The sequence below is a fragment of the Musa acuminata genome, chromosome BXJ3-3, assembly GCF_036884655.1.
Source record: "Musa acuminata AAA Group cultivar baxijiao chromosome BXJ3-3, Cavendish_Baxijiao_AAA, whole genome shotgun sequence".
NCBI lineage: Eukaryota > Viridiplantae > Streptophyta > Magnoliopsida > Zingiberales > Musaceae > Musa > Musa acuminata.
In genome coordinates this window covers 27,308,824-27,322,545 of record NC_088351.1, presented here as the reverse complement: position 1 = coordinate 27,322,545, position 13,722 = coordinate 27,308,824, and positions in this window count along the sequence as shown.

The following is a 13,722-nucleotide window of genomic DNA, read 5'->3' as shown; positions in this document are numbered from 1 at the left end:
ATAGATGTATCTACAAAGCCTCCTTATATATAAATGTATATAAACATATATCAAATACATGCTCCAAGATATTTTGAAGGAGAAAAAAAACAAACACAATCAAAGAAAGTATAAAAAAAGAAAATACATTGACGAAGATACCTGTTAGAATCTTCATATGCCAACATTGGCGAAGTTTAGAAGACTTGGACATAATTTTTGTCACGACCCAGCTTGATGGGATAATTTGCCTATTAACCTCCTTAAGCCCAAACACTGGCTAAAATACATAAATTGAAGTTTATAATAGTACATTCATCGCTCTTATAGGTTAATCCTAGTCTTAGCCCACTTCCGATGTGAGAACTAATCTGGACATTATAATCTCCCTCACTTAAGGGTTTTACGTTGTCATCAAGACTCAGCATAGCTCAGATCAAACCTTAGCATGGTACATATAAGATATAGCCCAATGATGGCTCCACATCATGACAAGTCCTCTGACTCCATCTACGAATAGTTCTTTCCTACTCAAACCCCTCACCATGCTCCAATACCAGGTTGCCTCTAATACTAATGGTCACAACCGATGAATAACTAGTCTATTAACTTCATTAAGCCTAAGTCACTGACCCAAAATGTTAAAGCTGAAGTTAATAATTAGTAAACTCATCAGACCAAGTCAATCTTAGTGTTAGCCCACTTCCGCTAGGAAACTAATCGAGGTGTTATAATTTTTGTACTGGACTCAACATGCATGTAAAATTATTAAAAGTGAATTTGCATTTGAGATATCCTTTCTCCCTGAAGTTAATAATTCAGCATCAGACTTCATTTAGCATGTACCTAAATTGATACAATCAGGGATGTTATATACAAGCAGATTGTTCCATGGATTCAACATTTATAAAATGGGAAAGTGACAACATATTAGGTTACAGTTTACCTAGCAATCATTGTTTTGAGCTAGAAACTAATATTGATTACCAGCTATCAAATTTAGTGCTTTAGCAGTTCTGCTTCTACCAAGCAATCATGGCCCTGTAAGTCATTGCTTCTCCCTCCTGTCTGATGAATGCTTTGTGCTTCAAATGTTTGATGGAGTTCCATCATGAAGAGGGGGACCAACCAGATAGTCAAATATCTCAAAATTTCATTCAGTCTCATAAGCAGCAGCCCTCAAGGGGGATTTTTCAGCATCCTATATAACAGCCTCTTTGAAAGGAAACAATTGGAACGCAGCACCAACATCCTCGTAGCCTTGATCAATGAAGTACAAAGTTCCACAGGCTTTTTCAGCAACATTTAGAACATGTTGCAAGCTCATTGAGGATCTTCTGACAATTCTCGGGCGTAAAAATGTGTTTCTGTAGTGGATCCATGAAGTAACCCAAAAATTATACCAATCGTCATACAGTAGTGCCTTCTACATGGTTGTTCAGGTCTTTCATCAATGCATTAGCATAACGTTTAGTGTAACAGTGACAGTGGTTGTGTGCTTGTCTGGGATGGACCTCCAAAGGTGATCTAATTGCATAAGTTGCTGCATCTCTTTGGCCTCCAATCTGGTTTTGCTACATTTTCCTTGCCAGAAGGCATCATAAGAAGGGAGTATAATATATCCAACTGTCCATGCAACCAATCCCAAGCATGTCCCAAGTAAGGTTGCTTCACAAATAACTCTCATGATATAGTCTCTCTTTCCATGTCATTTGAGAAATCCACTTGTGCAAAAACTAGTACACCGGACAACGCTTGCTTAGCAGCCAGCCAGACATCAGCACTCCACTTGGAAGAATTGATGCCCTAAACAACTTAAGTATCTATTCATTTGGTCTGGAACAATAACTTGCAGAGTCTTCCTCACATGAGTAACCCAGGATTTCTAATGTGGCTTGCGTAACATGAGGCTTCCTAGTTCAGACCACTGATCTTGAGGTAGCTCAATACCTGCAATCTTAGCAATGACTTGTGATGGAGTGGACCTAGCATCAACATGAGGGATTGCAAGTGTTCACAAAGCTTTGACTTCAGTCTTGAGAGTTGTCTCTAAAGATAGCCATCTTTGAACAAGTTCATTTTTCCTGTGTTATTATTTTGCATCCAAGGGATTTTAAGAACCAAAGCAGCCAACTGACGGCCATCAACAGGTTTCTCATTGTTTACCAACTCACTAGAAAGTGACAGCAAGATAGCAGAAAGTTTTGTTCCTTCAACTGTTTGAAACTTTATTCTACATGTTTTTCAAATAGTGGCAACCACTGGCTGTGCACTAAGGAGGATCTAGGTCATTTCCACTGTCATCTTCTACTCTGAAAGAAAAGACAAAAATTATAATAATTTGAAAAAAAGAATTATGTTTTGCATGCAAATGAATGTTGTAGAAGTATATTAATGGATCCAGGACAAAAGTGGCATCATGCTGAGGAACCCTTCACGTAACAGCCTTTGCTTAAAAGTGCCAGAGGAAAAACAAAATTTCATGTTCGGTGATGAACGTATTGCATAAAACACTCCATCTAGTAAGTTCGCACATAGACAAATGAAGAATAGATGCACAAATTACACATACAGTAATGAAATCAAAGTCCACTAGCCTCTTAATGTTTATATGTATAAGAACTTCTCTGTTAAAGCATATTAGGATGCATACTGGATTTTCCTTCAAAACATTTGAATCATAATAAGCCCCGGTCCAAGGAACTTCAAATAGTCAATTCCACTGCTATCAAAATAGTTAATCAAATAAAATGATATCATAAACCACATAGTAACTTTTAGATAAAATGAAGAGATCCTCCACCTCAATCCGCTATCATATCCATAAATCAAGAATAGAGGCTTCCGACAGAACACGTCACCAACTGTCAGTATCAATCCTAACGTTAAGGCTGAGATCAGTCATAAGATCCGTGTAAAAGTAGGTGGATAAGCAGTTTTACAATTCACATCAATTTTTCTTAGAAGTGATCCATTGCTCCTATCGTTTCCAATCACAGACAACAATAACTTCAGATCCCAGAGAAGCATTGTCAGTAAAACCTAGAACCAAATTAATACTATCCATCAAACCAAACAAATTTCTAGCCTCATTCCTAGAATCACATGAAACGTGCTTGAAATACTCGGTAACACCAGATTTACTGATAAATACGTGGATTGATAACCCTAGCCCATGGAAGCGGCGAAGAAATTATCTATCTGGAACACGAAAACACAGAATTAGCGAAATTTCCATATCCCTCGCATCGAAATCGTGACTGGTAATCGCGAAACCCTAGAAGCCAAAGAGGGAGAGTGGGAAGTGGGAGACCGGAGGCTGCATTTGGGGTGCACTTTAACCATGTATATATATCGCTTTCTTCGAATATATAGCCACACTCTTCTTTTTAGGCGACTCCACCCTCTATTCTCACGGGTTCGTCCGGTGTTCTGCCCGTTACCTATCGTTAATGAGTCGACTTATCACCAAAGATGGTGTGAAATTATCACTTTTTTCTTTCTCTTCTGTAGTGTTATTGCACGACGTCTTCATGTATTCCTGTAAACGTACATCCGGCTCCTTTGAGTGGAACAAAGATGTGGGTCCCGCACTTTAGTAAAGAGGGTGCAGAGATGGGTGCCGTTGAGTGGGACAAAGATATGGCTCCCGCTCTTTAGCAAAGAGGGTGCGAAGGAGATGGGGTGCGTTTTAGTGGAACAAAGATATGGGTCCCGCTCTATAGTAAAGAGGATGAAGATATGGGTCCCGATCTGCGGTAAAGATGGTGCAGACCTCGGTGCCTTTGAGTTGAACAAAGATATGGATCCCGCTCTTTAGTTCAGAGGGTGCAGGTTGGGTGCGAACAATTTGGATTCTCTTTTTTTCCGTTCGTCGGAGGGTTTAAAGGGGATTGAGCGGGTCGGATCTTTTTTACGGGATCCGAACCCGAGCATGCCCATATATTGTCTCAAACCATACTATTTGTCTATTATAGTAATATTATGTATAAAATGTTAGAATTTGAAGGGTCACACGTGTATAATTAAATGTGTTAAGTCATTATTTTGATTAGCCAAAATTAAAGTGATCCAATTAAAGTAAAATTATTTGGCTAAGAGACATAATTGTTATGAAAATTAATTGTGTGGATACCATCGTGTTCCTAACTTAATGACGAGATAAGTTAGAAATATGAAACTCTTGAGGCATAATTACAGATTCATCAATTATGAATACAATCATAATTGTAGATTCATCGGTTATGACTATAAATAAGGTTATGGTTCCCGGTTGCAGTATCAAATGAAGTTTCTCTTCACCCGTCAAGGAGAAATCTAAAGTTCAAAAGATACTCTGCAATTGGAAGACCAAATCACCGATCAATTCAGAAAATACTCTAATAGATTCATCAGGTACGCTTCCGTGTTAATATGTTTATCAATTATTATAGGATTTCATGCATATTATAGTGGATTAAATAAGTTTTATGGAAACATTCTTAATCCATTATTTTGGATCTATTCGGTTTTGATTCTATAAAATAATTATTTGATCCATATTTGATATGTTGAAAGAACTCTAACAAATGGTATCAGAGCCATCCTACAATGATTGGTGAACATTTAAGATTGTTTTCTCATGAATTTTAATGATGTTTTCATCAATAAAGTAATTCGGTTCTATCATCGTTGGGAAAGATGATAGTTTTATGTAATCATGCTATTTTGAAGTGATTTTGTTCTATTATCGTTGGAAAATATTATGGATTTAAGTAATCATGCTACAACAGCATGCTTCACATTCAATTCAGTGCCTTTTTTCTGATGTAATATCTGTTTAATTTTGGATTATCTTTTCCACTCCGTGTCTTTTCCTATTCATCAATATGCAAAAATTCATTTTTTGCACTATAAGGCATAAATTTCTCAAATTATTTTTGGATTTTATCTAATTAATATAAATTTAATTAATTAGATATTGTTGTAATATTATGTTGGTTTAATAATATTGTTGCAATATTATGTTGGATTAAACCTAATATTGGTTCTATAAAGTTGTTTGTTGACATAAATTGAATGATTTACATGCTTTAAATATTTTAGTCAACAAATTAAGATCAAGCCAATTTGACTAATATGGTCTAAATTCAATTAGTGATTGTTTAATATTAGATTGAGTAATTTAATATATGAAGTCGTCAAAGTGACCTCTCATATATAACATTTCTCATGAAAATATTAAATGTAGTGTGTATTTACATCCATGCGGTAATTATCCGGCCCAAAGGAAGGTTAATGATTGACAGGATTTTATACATATTTGTAATGGTAAATACATGATAATTATAAAGTTATACATGTAAATGATAAATCAATCGAAAGATGGGTTTTTCATTTGACATGCCTTATTATTAGTATTTGATCATTACAACAACTACCACTAGCAATTAATATTGAAGTCGAAAGACAAGATATTAATGTTGCACTTGGTATCTTGAGATGGGTTAAATCATTATTTGAATTTACTTAAGTTTATGGTAATAAATATTAGCATAATTTCTGGTTATTTGTTGTTCTCTTATAAAATTATCTGCTAACCTCAATTCAGTACTGGTTTTAAACGAAACCAACTTTAAGGGCAAGAAAAGAAAATACAAATATGGAATGAATGAGGCTGATAAGGACCTAGTACAAAAGAAACAAAATAAGGATGATACTTGTTTCTTCTACAAGAAATTTGGGCATTTAAAGAATGATTGTGCTAAATATCATACTTGGCATGCTAAAAAGGGAACATTCCTTACTTTGGTTTGTTCAGAAATCAATTTAACTTCAGTACCTAGAAACATTTGGTGGTTAGACTCCGGTGCAACAACTAACATCAGTGTATCAATGCAAGGTTGCTTAAGCTACTGAAGGCCTAATAATGCTGAGAGAAGCATTTATGTGGGGGACGAAAAATCGGTAGATGTGGAAGCTATAGGCACATTTAGATTGTTATTGTGTACTGGATATTATTTGAATTTGAAAGACACTTTTGTTATACCGTTGGTTAGACGGAACTTAATTTCTGTTTCTTATTTGGACAAATCTGGTTATTCTTGTTCATTTGGAAACAATCAGTTTACTTTGTCTTTAAATTCAAATATGATTGGAACTGGTTCACTTATGACTTATGACAATCTATATTTACTTAATACTATAGCATCCTATCATGAAACCTTAAATGCGGAATTGCAAGGTACTAAATATAAAATTAAAAATTTTGGTATATTATGGCATAAACGTTTTGGTCATATCTCTAGAAATAGAGTTGAAAGACTTGTGTCAGATGGGATTCTTGATCCCATTGACTTATCAGGTCTAGATGTTTGTGTTGAATGCATTAAAGGTAAACAAACCAAACCTAAGAGATCAGGTGCATATAGAGCTACGGAGGTCTTAGAATTGATACATATAGATATTTGTGGACCATTTCCTACACCTTCATGGAATGGTCAACAATACTTCATATCATTCATAGATGATTACTCTAGATATGGATATATATATCTAATACATGAAAAATCTCAATCAGTGTCCTAAAAGAAAATTGGAAACTTAAGAAATGCATAAGATTCCCTATGCATCAACTGTAGGAAGTCTAATATATGCACAGATTTGTACGCATCTGGATATAGCGTACATTGTTGGAGTGTTAGGCAGATACTTAAGCAATCCTAGAATGGATCATTGGAAGGCAGCTAAAAGAGTCATGAGATATTTAAAGAGGATAAAAGATCATATGCTCACATATAGGAGATCTGACCATTTGGATATTATTGGGTATTCTGACTCCGATTTTGTTGGATGCCAAGACAATAGGAAATCCACTTCGGGCTACATTTATATGTTGGCTGGTGGGGCGATTTCTTGGCGTAGTGCCAAGCAATCTCTTATTGCTTCTTCCACTATGATAGCAGAATTTGTAGCATGTTTTGAGGCATCCAATCATGAAATTTGGTTGAGAAATTTTGTCACAGAGCTGCAAATAGTATAAGGGATTGAAAGACCACTAAAGATATACTGTGACAATAAATCAGCTGTTTTATACTCTAATAACAATAGGAGCTCGACTAAGTCAAAGCACATTGACATCATGTTCCTAGTTGTGAACGAAAAGGTACAAAGTAAATAAATTTCTATAGAACACTTAGGAACAAACTTTATGTTGGCAGATCCTCTCACCAAAGATGTACCACTCAAGGTTTTTCATGAGCATACTACTCATATGAGTATATCAGAATTTGAGGAAACTTCAGTTTAGTGGGAGCATGTCATATGTTTGTTGTATGTTCTATGCCAGATTCTGTATTTGTACAGATATTTTCTGATCAGTAATAAAGCTTCAGTTTATTATACTTTGTACATTATGGCTATTAAAGTTTTTAATGATCTCATAAAGATAAAGTTGGACCAGTTGAAAATTGACATGTACGGATCACATTCATGTAATTTTCATGCTACACATTTCATAATTGATCTATGTCATTTGGTTATGTTAATATTAGTGATCATTGATGGGTTTAGCTATGATTGATATAGCGAAGACCGCTTTGGTCCTATATTAATATGGCCAATGGACAAGATTGTTTTGTATGTCCTGTTTAATAATGGCAACAGTTTTGAGCTCATAAAGTATAGCACATTTATAAGGATACATATGTGACTCAATGGGAGATTGTTGGAATTTTAAGGGACACACATGTATAATTAAATATGTTAAGCCGATTAGCCAAAATTAAAGTGATCAAATTAAAGTAAAGTTATTTGGCTAAGAGACATAATTGTTATGAAAATTAATTGTATAGATACCATCGTGTTCCTAACTTAATGACGAGATAAGTTAGGAATATGAAACTCTTGAGGCATAATTGCAGATTCATTAATTATGAATACAATCATAATTATAGATTCATCAATTATGACTATAAATAAGGTTATGGTCCCCGGTTGCAGTATCAAATGAAGTTTCTCTTCACTCGTCAAGAAGAAATCTAAAGTTCAAAAGGTACTCTGCAATTGGAAGACCAAATCACCGATCAATTCAGAAAATACTCTAATGGATTCATTAGGTACGCTTCCGTGTTAATATGTTTATCAATTATTGTAGGATTTCATGCATATTATAGTGGATTAAATAAGTTTTATGGAAACATTCTTAATCCATTATTTTGGATCTATTCGGTTTTGATTCTATAAAACAATTATTTGATCCATATTTGATATGTTAACAAGAACCCCAACATAAAATTATTTTAATAGTATTTTTATTTAACACTTGAATCTAAATTTTGATGCCACTTGCATGTTCTAAGGTTGAGAAAGAAGGGGATCTAGTATAATGCATGGACACCATATATATATATATATATATATATATATATATATATATATATATATATATATATATATATATATATATATATATATATATATATATATATATATATATATATATATATATATATATATATATATATATATATATAGAAAGTGTTTTAATGCATTTTTTTTTTCGTATTAGGTTATTAGCTCAGTAAGCAACTTGGTAGTTTATACGGTCTTAATATCAAGGTGCAAGGCAAAAATACATAAATTCATAGTTATCATTTTATTAAATATAATAATTATAAATATTATTTATTAGAAAATATATTTTATTCATAATAATAAAATAAATAGTATTTAGGAGTATATCAATGACATAAGAAACATTTATGCACATATCAATGACGTAAGAAATATTTAAGTATATATCAATGGCGTAAGAAATGTTTAAGCATATATCAATGACATAAGAAATATTTAGGAATATACCAATGGTATAAGAAACTTTTAGTGATATTATGAAATATATGAAATATTTAGAAGTATATCAATGACATATAAAATATTTAAGCATATATCAAGAGAACAAATGAGAAACATAAGCTCAAGTATCATATTTGATAATGTATTCATTTTATTATTATCTAAAAAATATATAGAAATATTCCTACGAGCAATACTTTAGATAACATATCAAAAAATTATAAAGTGTAAAGTGATATCATAATATACTATACTATGCTCATCAAAATAAGTCTAAATGACCATTTCTAAATGAATATTAAAATAAGTCTTTTCCATTTATATTATCCTACAAATACGAAAGTACGAAAGAACATTGTAAATAATAAATTTAGCATGTATAGGAAGAAGATGTGAAACAATAAAAACATACATATGAAATTATGAAATAATATGAGGCAATATAAACTTTTACATAATATATTCAAATATGATAAGAAAAAAAAAAAGGAGAGTAAAAGAAGAATTAGAGGGGTTATAAATAGTAAAATATTATTTTATTAATTTATTTAAGGGATTATAAATACTAAAGAGTTATGAATAGTAAAAAAAGAGACTCTAAATACTAAACTCATTTTGAAAATAAAGGAAACTTTCAGAAAGAAAATCTAAAAGGATGATTTTTTTTTAATTCAACCTAATTATAATTTTATCTTTCGTTGACTATATGATTTTTTTTCCTTATTATCCAACATTCTAATCAACGATCAGTGACTTTACATTTGACTAAATCACTAGTTGACTTGGCTTTGTTAACCTTATGCTGACCATTAGTTCATATAGTAGACGAATATTGAATGTTTCAATTTTGTTTATTTTTATAGTGTGCCTAAGAAAATATATTATAATAAAGCAAGATTTAATTTAGTCGAGATGTGGATTTTTGTAGATAAATATTTATTTCAACACTTTTTTTAATGAATATGCAGACATCTTGTCATAATAAATTTGCTCATGAGTAACGACGCTTTTTTTTTTTTTATGAATTGATGTTTTTTTATTAGATCCACTTGAGGTGTACGAGTGGTGATAGTTATTATATTTGATCAATCAAAACTGTTATGTCAAATAGGAGAATACCTTAAAGAAAAATAATTATATTTTTTAATTAAAAAATAGAATATTTAACAAAAGGTTATATACTAATTTTATCATAATAAACAAATATCAGATATTATCTTTGTAATGATAAGGACTAGTCCCTCAATTATCTCATGTGGGATATTTATTTATAATATTTTTTATACATTAATTAGTCAGACATTACACATTCCTTTTGTATTACTAATGTATATGGAGAAACTAGATCAATGCATATCTCATAATGTTGAATTGCAGTTCCAATTCTTGTTGTACCATATGGGTCAAAAGAATTCATGGTATATAACGATGCATCCATAAATAGTCTATGATGTGTTTCAATATAGAATGTTAGAATCAAAGCTTATGCATCAAGACAACTAAAACAATATGAGAACGATTATTCAACTCATGATTTAGAATTGATAACAATAGTATTTACCCTAAAAATTTGACGATATCATTTTCATAGAAAAAATGTGAAATATATATTGATTATAAGAGTTTAAAATATTTCTTTACTAAAAAATACTAATATAGATAGAGGAGATGACTGAAGTTAGTAAAAAATTATAATTATGTGGTTAATTATCATCCTAGGAAAATGAGTATAATTGTTGATGCATTGAGTAAAAAGTTAGCTGATTTAATTACTTTATCAAAAGTTTAATGAAGAGAGATATCATCCAATTTATTTAAAAGTATCTAGCTTATCAACAAATCGAAATAGAACATCGAAGGTCAACATATACTTTAAATCTATTGTAAATACCCCAATAAAAATGGAAAGATGGTAGCATAAATTTTATCATGGGTTTGCCTAAGACTAACAAAGGATATGATAAAATTTGGGTCATTATTAATAGATTGACTAAGACAACTCACTTTCTACCTATATGAGGATTAATATACTCAATTAAATATATAGGAGATAATTAGACTTGAAGGGGTGCTCACATCCTTTATGTATGATAGAAACTTCATATTTATATTAAGATTTTTAAGAAATTTTTATAAGACAGGATAAAATTAGTTTTTAACACTGCTTTTTATCCTTAAACAAATAGCCAGTTAGAAAAAATCATTTAGATATTAGATGATATGATAAAAGTTTATGCCATGAACTTTAAGGGATTATTAAATAAATATTTATTTTTGATAGAGTTTGCTTATAATAATAGTTACTAAACAACTATTGGGATAGTATATATGGTCAAAAGTGAATATCACCTATTTATGAGTTAGGTGAAAGAAAATATTTAGGGCCAGATTTGATAAGAAAAATAATAGAAACAATAAAAAAGATTCATCAAAGGATGAAGACAACAAAAAGCAAGCAAAAATATTATGCCAATAATAGGAGAAAATATTTAAAATTTAAAATAGATAATAAATTATTCTTAAATATGATATAAATTAAAGGAGTTATGAGATTTGGGAAGAAAGATAATCTAAATCTTCCATATATAAGACCATATAAAATTATTAATAAAATTGATGATGTGATTTATAAAGTAACCTTATCTCTTTCAGTAGTAAAGGTGCATAATATATTCCGTGTATCAAGATAGTATATTTTAAATCTTTCTTATATCCTACAAGAATAACCAATAAAATAAGCTGAAAATTTGACATACAAAAAATAGATTGTATAAATTCTTGAAAGAAAGGAGAAAAAACTTTGTAATAAGAAATTACTTTAGTTAAAGTGTTATAAGAATCACCCAACTAAGGAAGCAACTTTAAAAAGAGAATAAGGGATGTGAGAGAAATATCAAGAACTATTTATGTAAAAAATTTTGAAGATGAATTTTTTATTAGGAGGAGAGAATTTTTGCGCTCAAGTCTCGTGCACATTAAATTATAACTAATATGCTAATAAAAAAATAATATTTATATGTTATTTTTACTTAGTGATATGATTTATGATGTCAATGCTTCGTAAATATGATAAATAACATATTCATGTTTTTTACTTCTAAAATTAAAGTGTAAGATTTCCAAATATATTATTCTCAATATTCTATAAAATATTGGTTGAGCACGTATAAATATTTATTTCAAATATATTTTATAATGAAAAGTATACTCCTTTAGCATAACAAGCATAAATATGTTAATAGATTTGAGTATAAAGTTATGTTACGATAATAAACATGAATATAGTGACTAGAAGTGGCAACTAAATTATAATAAACCTTAAGTGATTCTTAAGGTTTGAATTAGTTTAAACATAATTAAAGTAAAAAAATTTAAGCTCTAAGTATCATGTATATAGAAGATATGAAACTACTTACACATGGATGGAGTAATAAAAAATCAAATAAAAATATAAATTAAAGATAAGTGATATTAAAAATATTAAAATACATAAGTGAGATTGAGATATAAGTTTAGATAAAAAATAGCATCTTAATCAAATCAAATTAGACTCAATTAAAGTTGCTAAAATCTTATAATTATATTAATAAAAGAAGAAAATGTTTTTGAAAAGGTCCAATAGGATTAAACCATAGACCTCATAGTAACCTCTTAAGCATCTCTTGTAAGCATAAAAACTATAATATGCTATATTAAATATGGAAATAATCTTTATGCCATGATTGAAATCAAATACTTAGATCTAATTTAACGATGCATACATTTTGATGTTATCTATTCAGAGATCTCTATTTGATCTATAAGGCACTGTCTTTAATCCAAGATCACTGTCAATGTACAAAGAGGAACTAAATCCTTTCTCCTCTCTTCCTTTCACCTAGATTGATGGTTTAGGGAGAGAGTTGAGGGGAAAACTGTAATCCCTCAACTATGTTTAGTTTGCTGTGAAATATGTGTTTGTACGTGTCCTCAGGACCTCTGTGCGTCTGTACGTGTCCTCAGTCCCTAGAGGTCCTGTCTATTTATAGGGTCTATTTATAGGTGAGAGTAGATGGTATAGGATAAGATATTATGAGATTTTCTCCCATCAAGGTTATCTCCTAAGGAATCCTGAAGTGGACTTGTATTCTATTAACTAAAATATTTTAACAGAATCTTCTAATTAGTTATATTATATATCTTATCCAATTATAAAGGGCTACAAAATCTAATATTATCTCACTTGGCCCATTAATTGATAAGATATAAAAGAGATATTTAAAATCAAAATAAATAAAATAAAATTTATTTAAAAGATAATTTTACTTAATTGGATTCCAAAAAATTTTGAAAAGCATTTTATACATGGCCATGAATTTTAAAACAAGCCAATAAGTCAAATAAACATAATAATACTATATTAAGTCCAACCATCAATGTGAGTCATAGCGGTTGTATTCCATCAATGTCATACTCCAGTATTCCATCAATATCATACTCCATTCTATATATCACAACATTGTTAGTCTTTTCTAATATAGTCTATAATGACCCATGTAATTTGTCTTGTCAAGACAATCCTGTTATTACATTCATCCATAATATGCATAAACATAAATGTAAACAGGATAGTAGAAACAAATAACTTTAATTAAGTAAGAAGAATGTCAATAATAGTATCCACATAAACATGCATCACCATATATTTTATGACTTGCTAACAAGCCTCATTCTAACATATTCTTTAAATATTTTACAGCTTTTGTCAATGGATCAGCAATCATCATAGTGGTGCTCAGGTTCTCAATTGATTCTTGTTGTTTCTGGACTCTTTCTCTAAGCACCAAGTACTTTATCTCAATGTGTTTGGAACCACTAGAGTAATTGTCATTCTTAGAGAAGAAAACTATTGTGGTGTTATCACAAAAT